This window comes from Homalodisca vitripennis, chromosome X, assembly GCF_021130785.1.
Source record: "Homalodisca vitripennis isolate AUS2020 chromosome X, UT_GWSS_2.1, whole genome shotgun sequence".
Taxonomy (NCBI): Eukaryota; Metazoa; Arthropoda; class Insecta; order Hemiptera; family Cicadellidae; genus Homalodisca; species Homalodisca vitripennis.
Window position 1 is genome coordinate 114,316,411 of NC_060215.1, and position 12,282 is coordinate 114,328,692.

General features: G+C 34.5%; 1 long non-coding RNA gene across 1 annotated transcript in view; it reads right to left on the reverse strand.

Moving 5' to 3' along the window:
• Positions 1 to 11,939, reverse strand: part of LOC124369805 — a 29,041-nt gene extending 17,102 nt beyond the window's left edge. The window contains exons 1-2 of the long non-coding RNA XR_006923096.1: positions 5,866 to 11,939; positions 747 to 834 (exon numbers count right to left, since the gene is read on the reverse strand). This is a non-coding gene — a long non-coding RNA (uncharacterized LOC124369805). The remainder of the gene's footprint in view (positions 1 to 746; positions 835 to 5,865) is intronic.
• Positions 11,940 to 12,282: the final 343 nt, after the last annotated feature.

The window sequence follows — 12,282 nt, forward strand, 5'->3', positions numbered from 1 at the left end:
TCATGGGCCCGCCCCGTCGACCTTGAACTCCCAGGGTACCTTTTTTGGTAAAATAATGTGATTTTCCTCAGCGATAGCGATGGATTTCTTTCGCTCTTTTTTGTCGCCCTGCGCCACTTCTCAAATAACGAATTACGTGGTATATAAATACGCAAAATTCGCGATTTCACGAGTCCAGGCTCATTATTAATCTGAATACTACTGAGTGTTTTTAAACGTAGTACATTATAATTACATTAATAATTTACCCATTTATTGGTATATACAAATAAAAGTTTCTTGAGCTGGCGACAATAATGCACACAATTTCACACAATTTTATAATAAATTAATAATTTCATTTCATCTATAATTGAGTACTCATTATTTTCCAAAACTCCTGATAGGCTAGAATTGTATAACAGAACGTATCAAAACTGGCTTGAGTTTCGATGACGCTATATATGACACAAAGTACATTATAATTATTTACAAATTGTATCAGTATGTTATATGAATTTTCATTTATTAATTCTTCCAACAAGGGTTAAAAAGCCACCACAATTCTCGGTTAAATTAGCAAAATTATAATAATTAAAGTTATAATTCTAACCAGGTTTCATAATCATAGTAGGCCCTCACATGTGGAAAAGATCGACGCTAATACAGTGAAAAGTAATTGTGTACATAATGTACTCATAAAATTGATACTTCTTAGGTGCATTTTTCTTTATATGTTCCATATATTCGACTTTGTCAATACTCACCACAAGGTAGGAGTACACCTGGGAAACACCGCGAGTCGTGGTTCAGGCTCTCCTCAAGTCTTTAGGTCATTTTCAGTCTTGATATTTCCTGCGGGCAGACCGACAATCAGACGGGCAGGAGATATTTACGACCCTCCAACAGAGAGAACACAAAATCTGCCATCATACTGAGTGATATAGGTCTACTATGAACGCTCAGTCAAATCCCGTGGATTGACATACACCTTCGGTATACAGATGAAATTGTTCTCGAGATATCCTGCGGACAGTTCGGTTATGTAAAGTCTCGGCCACGTGCCTGTCGTCAAACACGTCATTGTCTACGTAGAAGAGACGTTACATGTAAATGTTAAGCCTATAGCTCAATTTATTCTTAAGAAATATTGCGGGCACACAAGCAGATTGAAATACAGGAGAGGATTTAGCCAGAACCCTTAGTATAGCTTAATTAATTATCCATATATCGCCCTAAGTAATAGGCTTTGCTAATGCTCAGTCGTATTCCATGGAGGAATATGCACCAATGTCAAATTATATATTTTATACATTTAAGCAAACTGATAAAAAGGAGTATTGAAAAAAGGAGACCTGATAGAATGCATCAAGAACTAATCAATCCGCCAAATTTAACACGTTAAAATGTCACATGATTGAGCTCAGTCTGTTTAATCGGAAATTTTATCCGTGCCTTTTAAAATTAGTTGAATTCTATAACTAATAACAAAAAATTCCATGTATATTAAAAAAGGAAACTAGAACAAATAAGTTTCCTTTCCTCAAAGTCCAAACACACCTAAGTGTAACTTAACAAAGACGATATATTTGTAGACATTACAGTCACTTGATTATGTATATAACTTCTAAATTTATAGTTAAAATATTAAGCATTGGTGGGGAAAACCGAAAGCATCGTAAATATGAAAATACGGCTATAATTTGTACCCACTATAACAAGAAAATGTAAAGGTGTTATAATAGTGATTATTAGAGACCAAATATATTCTATATTTAATTCCCAGGTTAAGTATTAGAGAGGGCTTCTTAGCCCTAACTTCGCCTGGTAAAATAAGACATTCTTTACTTTTTACTTTTACTTTTATATTTATTTTTATTATACTGTAAAATATATTATCAACAGTCCAGTTACAACACTTTGCAATGGAGTTAAGTCCAGCGTGCATAGTCTAGTAATTTAGAACAAATCTCGATGCACACAAGAGACGTAAAACATTACATACTCCTTTGAATAATAATTTTGCTACGCGATGGTCAAACCAAATAATCGAATGTTTGAAAATGATTGAGTTTAGAAGGAAAACGCCTAAAGTTCATAGATATTCTTTGAATAGCTTTAAATTAAAAAGTATTTAGTATTATATGTTTTTAAAACACTAAATTATATATATTTTTCAAAACGAAGAAAATTGTTGTAAGCTATTCAAATTTTTTATATCATAACAAACTTTAATAAAATCTTCTCTACGAGAAATTATATTTAATGTTTATTTTCTATAAAAATATAAAATGTTTATTTATCAAAAAGTATTCCAGCTTATGCAACATGAGAAGGTGTATTTGGTGTTGGTATACAGTTTCTTTCTTGTTACTATAATCCGGTTTACATCTACTTTTACGTGTACATTGTGTTAGAAAATCTATTTAAAATTGTTCATAATGTATTCCAATTTGATGTTTTTGACTTGATCGGGAGCATCTAAAGTGAAAACATTACGAGTCTTACTGTTTATACCTCTGTAACAGATGTATATACCGTACGTTGAAATAGTATACCGTACGTTGTAATGTATAAAAACTGTAATCGCAATAGTGTAAATTGTAATAAGTGTAGTATAAATGTACGTTTTTGTGTAATTCTTAAAATTGTTATAATTTCTATAAATTATTAAACTAAATGTAACCTATGTTTAGGAATTCCTTATAAGTTACTGTGACACCGTGTCTTTAAAACCATTTGGTAAATGTTTGGGAACCATTAGAAAGTTTTTCAAGTGGCCAATTATACTGAAAACTGATGGGTGTCCTTGATACCTGAAGTGAGCTCGTAAAATAGTTTTTTGACTCCGGAAATCTCTCAAGGGTGGGGAAGTTTGGCAGGCGGAGTTTTGCAGCCCTGATCACGGCAGAGGCGACAGAGACACCCTGCTCAGGGACCATTTGAATTCAAGGCGCCTCCACCCCTGAGCCCTCGGCCCTCCAATGTCCCGGACATCGAGATGACCGTCCCTACTTCTACTGGTTTTAGCCACGATTAGCTCACAAAGACGTATTTTAGTTTATAGGCCGGTTAACCCTTTATTGCTTCTGCTTCCTTGTTGGCTCATTTTGTGCTCGTTTATGCGCGTAATTAAATCTATTAAGGCAATTACTTTGGTAGATTTATAAGATGACGATCTCACAGATGTAAATTATCTATTCATGATTGATTAAATTACCAAACTTTATCGGTAGTGCTTATCTCATCACCAATATGCTACTGAACGATCCAAGTGCGCGGAAACGTGACAATATCGTTATTTAAAAACATTGAAACAAAACTAAACCTGCTTTCATATTTTTAATATATGAGACAAAACTTACAATTCATAACACACACACACACACACACACACACACACACACACACACACACACACACACACACACACACACACACACACACACACACACACACACACACACACACACACACACACACACACACATACACACACATATATATATATATATATATATCAGTGTGTGTGTGTGTGTGTGTGTGTGTTTTTGTGGTTATTTCTATTTGGAACTTATATATGTTTTGCACCTTATCATGATTATTATGGAGTACATATTTTGTTGAGTATATTATTATATGTTAGTAATATATTAAATGATATGAAATAAAGTACGAGTAAAAGATAATTGATTATTACTGTTTTTTACAAAATTTTTAAAATTTACATAGGCCCATATAATTTTATAACCAGGTCACGTATCGGGGCTATTTATGTACGATGAGTTGGATTGATTCTGACGTTGACGGAAGGGACGTGGCCTGGGCTTGCCGCGCTGTGACGCGTACGTGTACGTGACGCCGGACAGGGACCTGGAGCCAAGGTCTCTGCCCACCCGTATGTCAAATATCATCTGACGGTTGGGATAAGTGAAGCCAAACAATCAGGGGACTGACACAGGCCTTAGCTCAGCTCCGGCTCCTGGTGTTCCAGATCTGTGTACTTTACCTAGCTTACACTATCTGGCACACCCCCGGGGCTGTTTTCTGTTGTACGTTATTTACTGACACCAACAGACTTTGAACTCGACTTCCTGTTGGTTGCTAGGGAAATTATGATGTTTACAATGTCCCGGATGAAAGGTATTGATATTGTTTTTGAATACCTGGATTATTTCACACGTTCGTTGATTTATTTTTTTAAATTCATTTCATCCTTTGAATAAGTATGCTGAGGCGTTTTAACAGTTTCACTCAATTTTTAAATAGTTTAAATATATTTAAATTTGTATAGGTACTGTAAGTCGGCAATTTCACTATTATTACATAATAATAAAACCCATAATAGCCTATGTTATGGTTCATATGCAAACAAAATAATTTCCCCTCAATTAATTTTGTCACATAACAGGATGCAAAGGTTCCTAAATTAATGGGACAGAAAGAGATCGAAACGTTTATACTGCCACACAGCGTTGAACAATTATAACTTGACGTTTGTTATACTGTTACAAAGTTTTGCCATTGTTCGGTGCCAATTCCCGTCAAGCACCGCCCTGATTTGTTTACTCCTGAATGTCGCTCGGCTGACGACAACAACGGCGACGAAATCAAGTGAAATATAATTATTTGGCACCCGTCGGATGATTTACGTTATCGGGGGAAGAAACTGAAACCATTTGGAAACTTGCCCCGACGAACTGACGCTTTCGGAAAAGTTTTAATTTGTTTTGCCCCCAGCGGAGAAGTTGGATCCGTCATATCTCCCCGTTCAATTTTTGCCCGACACTTCAAGCCACTTTCTATAAAACGGATTCCGGCAAATATTTCTGAAAGCAAAGTTGGGTAGGCCTAAGTGGAGTGAGTTATTTTCCACCTTAGAAGGGTTGATCGCCGTTAAGGCTTATCGACTCGCACCAACTGCGATTCCACGTCGTATCGACATTCGGCTTTCAGCCTGCGTGCCAAAAATATATCAACTTTTCATGACACCGGGATTTGTTTGATGCAGTGGAGGATAATTTTTCGCAAATACGTTTATGAATTTTTATAGTTTATTTGTAGGAAATACGTGTTTTACAGTTCCCATTCACTAATTGTATACAACTTTTAACCACAAATTGTAAACCATAATGCAACTATTGTGGTACGAGAGATAAGGCAGTGGAATATGAGTAACAACATTTCTAAGAGCTTCTAGTCAAGTGTCACAGTTTTATCTCAGTTTACTTCCAAAATGAAACAACCAACTCTAAACCTGCTATATGTATGATGTTATAGCTATAATTATTTTACAACACAAAAAATTGTAGGTCGCAGGGTGTATTAAAAACACAAAGTGAAATCCCCTTAATCTACTCCTATGGTCAGTCAATTAGATATATAGCAGAAACTGGAAGAACTGTTATTTCGGTCCTACAATGTTAAATCGAAAGTTCGGTAGGTCTTTCTGAAAGTTTAAGGAATTTTCGTATTTTAAAATTTAAGAATCACCTATAAAAAAGCATTGTATCTTTCTAGTATGATGTTGGGCATTGAGTTGTTTTGTAAACCAGAAATAAATCGGAGAAGCACTAAACGATTTTTTTATTTTGTTTATAACTATCATTAATTTTGTTTCCATAATTTTATACAACTTGACTAAAATGTATTTGTATTGAAAAGTAAATATTGTATTTAAAGTAAGTAGCTTCGAAACTATGCTTTCTAAGTTAGACGTTCACAATAAACGAATAGCTTAGTCCCTTCACGGGAGATTCTAGTGTTCCTTAAAACTCAAAGGGTGGTGCGACTGAAAGCTTTCTCTTTTTTAACTAGGGTTGTGCAACAGTTTTTGCTCCAATTAGGTGAAACTGATTTACAACTGCCGTTGCGTCGAGTCTTTACCATTAGAACCCTTTCCTGATTTATTGGGCAGTCCGTCCAACCTGTAGATTTCACTTTCCTCTGCTGTTGCCCTTCACCCTTCCGGCCGGGGTTGCACAATAGGCGGTTTGCGCAGGGCCGGACTTTTAACTGCAAGCTGCGTCAGGCCTCTATCCTCTGCAACAATGAAAACCACCGTGAGACAAAACGCATGCAACAAATTAGGGAATTCCTGAGAACACTGACACTACAAGCTCGTATCTCAGTGTATTGGCGGGTGATACTTCACACGGTAGATGTGTGTTTACGTTAGAAACTGCTATATTTTAGTAGCTTTGACAAATAATTCGTTTTCTACTTTCGCTCAAGGAAAATGTACGTTAAAAGTTAACAATTTTAGAATGTCAGTTTGTCAAATAATATTATAAAGACTCAGTTATATGGTTAATAATTTGCTTCTTTCTAATCTAATTAACTTCTTTATAGATCTCTCTATCTGTTACAATTACTTGATTATTAAAACTGAAAAAAGTTTAAACAAATTTCTATAATATTCAAGACTCTGTAAATTAATGCTTATTGTTTTGAAGGAGCAAATAATAGTGTATATTACTACGATTTCTGTTTAAGGAATGAATCATAATTTTATTTGTACATATGAAAGTACAAATATGAAATTGGGGCCGACTGTTTTGTGTAACAACTCACAGGAATACGTGCATTATGTAATGTATTTGATAGATATAGTTTTAGAGGGTTCTGTGTTGTATGCGATAAGTTCAGCTCAAATAATGTCTGAAGTTTGTTTACGATGATGTACATCTTTCTGCAAAACAGAAACGTAAAAAATGTATAAAAATAAAGTTTAATTTCCCTTTATGGTTGTCATTTTGATATATTCATTAAGGTTATAAGGTAATAGTATGTAATACTAAACTATACATTGTTTTTTTACAAAAACTTATTTTTCTTAGTCCTCATAGAAATGTGTTAAAAAGGTAACTAAACAAAATTAGTAACTAGCTACCACTTACATTCCAACCAGCACATTGAATACAAATATTGAGAAATAGATAAGTACGGTTTTACATCAAGAAGTTTTACTTTAGGTATATTTATAAATTGAATCAGACATAGTTTGAAAGTTGTATTCAATGTATCACGAACATTTTGAACGGTTGTCAATGAAATTATGTACATTCTACATTTAGGATCATTTTATTAAAATAATGGAAAATATGTTATATAGTTAAATTCAAGCTTAAAATTAGCTATCAAAGAGTGTGAAATATTTGTTTCATACATAACAACACTATATCATCGCTTATTTTATATGTCATGTTATATTTATGATTATGAGTGCAGTTAAAAGTTTAAAAACTAACCATTTTTGTTGAATATGTAACAATCTCTCAATAAGTCTAAATAAATCGGTCTTAGACATCTGCTCCCTGCGAATTTCCTTTGTAGCAGAAAAGGGAAAAGGTTAAACGTGGAGTTTGAGAAAACAAATAAAGTGCAAAGACAGCAGAACATTTGAAGGAAAGCGAAGCAAGGCGGTGACAACGTCACATGAAAGCACTTAGAAGATTGTGATAGAAGGTGGTACAAGTCTCAGTGGCAGAGGCTGTAAACAGTTTAGCCGGGAGCAGCTGTTTGCCAGTAGATCGCTGATACAGTACCACCTGACTTGTTCAATTTAATAAAACTGCTAGCAACGACTCTCGTTATAATAATGAAGGTGAGTGCTCATCTCGACTGTACAAGTACAACTCGTTCCCTCGTCTCGGCAATTCGCTTAATTCGAACTTCTTGTACAAGTGATTTTCTTTTAGCTACAACCCCTCTTCACCCCCGGCCTACACTGTGACTTTTGTTTACGTAGGGACTTTGGAATGTAAATTTTCAATGAATTTTAAACACGGTACACCACCCACAGGGAACAATCTATTTACATGCTACACTCGCTCGACCTCTGCTCTCTCTCCAAATTGGTTTGTTCTTCTGTTGATATTTGTTTTTTTTTCAAGTCCACGAACACCATCAGTGATAATATTAAAACACAAAATTGTAAAGCATATTTAATTTATCACAGTGATCGTATCTTTCGATGAGAAAGTTCCTAAAATTGCCTTAAATTGTTTTATAAATATCTCAAAAATGTGTACTTGTTTTATGATTAATATAAAACCCTCCAAATATTAACTATTTTTACGAAGTAATACGCAATAGTTTTTTGCAGCAATGATCAATGGTATTATTAAACATATAGAATTATTAAAAGAATTCTACAGTTTCAAATAAAAACCAGTCACAGCAATTGAAGGGGTTAGCGTTAATAAATCATCAGTACGGAAACAAAAGTTTCGGTTATATAATAAAATTTAGAGAAAAATAGATTTTTACATAAATATGAATACAAAAGTAATATATTTAAAGAGGATTTCATAAACAAGCGATGTAAAACTATTCCAATATTAATGTTTTTACTGACCTTTCCTGGCGAACAGCTTACAATTTTTTATTTAAAAACTGCTCAGGTTAAATGTTAGGTTTAATTTGTTTCATAACAGCTGGTTTTAAACATAATTAATTGCATGAATATTTGTTCTACAGTACTTTCTTGGATTTCACATACATTGAAATGATCCTTTAGAAAAATAAGACAGTTTATTGTTTTAAAAAATTATGATAAATATGTACATACAAAGTATTTCATATAACACGTGTATGGAGCCTGGGGTTTCCTAACGCGCTGAGAATTTTTCATTGAGGGAATATTCACTGCTTTTACCGATACCAGGGGGAGTCGAGGGTGGAAGAGCAAGGATCCCCTAGATGGAAATATGATCGACATCGGGGGAAGGGTGGAAACGAGATATGGAAACAATGCATGTCTTACTTCGCTTCAAGCAGCACATGCTGGATGATCGAAGGCCCTTTGGACCATGTGGTGCGACATTTCAAGTCGCAAATCAAACAATATTTGTTTTTAATTCCAAGTCATTTTCATGCAGCACATGAATTCAACCAACATTCTTCAAGGTTCGATTCATTGTTATTTTAAAAGTACTATAACTTATTATTTATATATGGAGGTAAAAGTTAAAGAGTTTGTAGATCTAGGACTTCCCGTAGTATCCAAACGTCCTGGACTTTTCTTTTCTACAGCTACTTTTCATGTAATATAATAACTTAAAAGCTACATTTCATGATCGGTTCTAAGTATAGTAGTTTTATGTAGAAACCATTATTTCAATATGCTATAACAATAATTTAAAATTAAGAGAACAAGTTCCTGTTGAATACATTCAGAACCATATAACAAGAACTCATGTAAGATACGAGTATGTCGGTTTACGTGTGTATCACACGGTCACAATGCAGAATCGCTCCCGCAATATTTATTATATTGTTTGTTTGATCACGTATATTTGGGAATATTCAAAATTGTATTATTAAAATAATATTTATTGATTATTTAAACCATTAAATCAGATACTAGTAAGTATTGCATTCCACAACAACGATATTTCCAAACCCCTTGGAACGTTATGCACAAAACGATGTGCCCAGTTACCTCGACACGTCTACATTACTAACAACTAGCCAAATAATCTTCACACGTTCTTCCTATCAATATACTGTCCAGATAATACATTCTCTACTCCAAAGATATACCGTACAACTCTGACACATTCAACATGTTAATAACCGGCCCAATTATCTCGACACGTTCCGTGCAACGACTTGGCCAGGTGCCTTGGTACGTTTTGCACGCCGATGCTTGACACGTTATGCATACCAACGACCTGTCGAGGTACATGCGCTGGTCGAGATACACCAACAATACGCACCATTACCTCAACACGTTCAACGCATTATCACCGGGCAGATCAACTCGGCACGTGCTGCATTCCAAGGACCTGTCTGGATACCTCGCGAGGTTGTCCTGAGTCTGCAGAATCGCCGCTGCAATACAGGTAACCTGGATGTTACTGACGAGCCCAGTAACCTCGTTACTTACTGGATACCTCAAACTGTCTAGTAATGTCTTATGTACTTTTTAGAACGAACAATCATTATGTGATGTTTGTTAACTAACAAAAATAACTGCTTTAAGAACAGCTTCAGGTCAAAAATAGATATTAGAGGTCATAAAGGAGAGAGGTAGAGAAACTGTTTAAGCCCTAACAGTATGTTAAAGGGCTGCATATCATTCATAATATTAAACTAAGAAATTATTTTTCAGATTCAGTTGGAATGAAGTAAAGATAACATATTTGTACGAAATACATTCATTTTCGCTGGGCAAAAAGGCAATTTCGTGTACATGGAAAATAAGTAACTCCCTACATAATCAATTCATAAGTGAAAACTATTTTGTGGTGAGATTACTTTACGCCTCTTCTTAGTATGAACAGATATACCGTTTCAAATATAAGTATAGTAATTTATATTGCACATTCTAACTATCCTAAATTATTTTTTAAATTACCGTTTTTGAAATATATTTTGACAGACTAAGAAATTTGTACAAGACAGCAAAAAGTATTTCATCAAATATAGATGTACGTCTCAACGTTTACACAACAAAGATGTTTATGACATCTAGGTTTAACTGAGATGTAAAGAGATAAATTAGATGTTGATTAACATACCTGACCGTCTTTATAATAAAGTATGGAGATTAAATAAATATAGCTAATATCCCATTCATATTATGGCATTAAAATAATAAAGTTTCGTTTTACACGTAAAACGATTTTTATTACTGTTAAAAACAGCTTTAGAATTTTAAAATAAATCCCTAGTCTTATCAGAACAACGGAAGAAACGTAAATAGAAAACTGTCTAGAAATGTATTCTACTAGAAGTAAAAAAATACATGAGGAGAAATAGGACAATCTCTACCAAAGGGAAATTGAAGGCGAATGAGATTGCCCCTGAACACCGAGGTAAGTGACTGCACTGCATGGATACATATGAATACATGCACTGCGATGTATTCAGAGGTAACTGCCTGGCGAACTGGCGTTCCTGACAGCTAGGTAGATTCTTTGAATACAAGGAGAGCCAATACAGATTTATACACTCCTACAATACAACTTTTTTGTTACTTTAGTTCAAGGCAGTTTTTGTATTGCTTTTCCAATTACTTTCTTTACTAATTTAACACATACCTATTTATTGATTTGTTACTGTTTAGTGATATATTTAATTTTCAAAAAGTGTAAATATGTTATTTACATTTACACTGATGTTTAAAAATTTTGGTTTAGAATGCACTACTCAAATTTTGAATAAAATATGATCTTACCAAAATAATCCTCATGAAATTTTAAACTCACTCCTATACTGTTTGATTACATACTCAATAACTCTGCTCTCATTCGTAAAACTTCTATTAGAGATCTTGGAATCATAATCTCCCACAGTCTTGGCCCTGAATCCCACATTGATGCCATCACCACTAAAGCCTCTCGTAATCTGGGATTTCTGATCAGAACTTCAAGAAGCGGACTGAGTGTTGCAGCTATGAAGTTTATCTTTACTGCTCTGGTGAGGTCAGTGCTTGCATATGGCAGCGTTGTCTGGTCGCCCTATCAGGTTGGTCATATCCAGCAGCTCCAAAGTGTCCAGGATCGCTTCTTGCGGGTGGTTAGAGTCAGATGTGGATTTGAATGCAGAACTGTGCCATTGGAGGATTTGGGGATTTCCTTGGGTTTGAACTCGCTTGTGAAGCGTAGACAACTTTTAGATGTGGTTTTCCCCATAAACTAATTAACGGAGACGTGAATTGTCCAGAACTGCTCAGGCGGATCGACTTCCGAGTGCCTCATCAGACCAGGTCCCTTCACACTTTCTGCCGTCGTGTCTACTCAACCAGTTATGTACATCACAGCACTATCCCGAGACTTCACAGACTTGGAAACCTCGTCTCCTCCCGGCATGACTTTTGCAGTGATAGTGTTATGCACCTGAAAAAACATTTTCTTTTGATGTAGACATTGACACCTGGCTCATTGTAATATGTGTATATATTTCTTTCTTTCTATTTTTTCCTCTACTCTTTTCTACATGTATACATTTGATTCTTTTTTTTTCCTTTTCATTGTTATAAATTATTCCTACGTATTATATGTGTAAGTGCAGATGGATGTATATTTGATCGTATAATTACTGTTACTATTTATTATTGTTGCTATGCTATTATTGTTATTTTCTATATAGTCTATTTTATATGTTTTATATGTTATATTGTTATGTTGTAGCAGTTTACTTTAGCATTGTTATTAATTTATAATGTGGATCATTTTTATTGGCTCAATGTTGAATATAAGAATATCTTATTGTTTTTTTTTTACATGTACTAATGGTGTTACCGTAGATAAATAAATAAATAAATAAACTCAGTCAACACAGGCTCTTACCCGA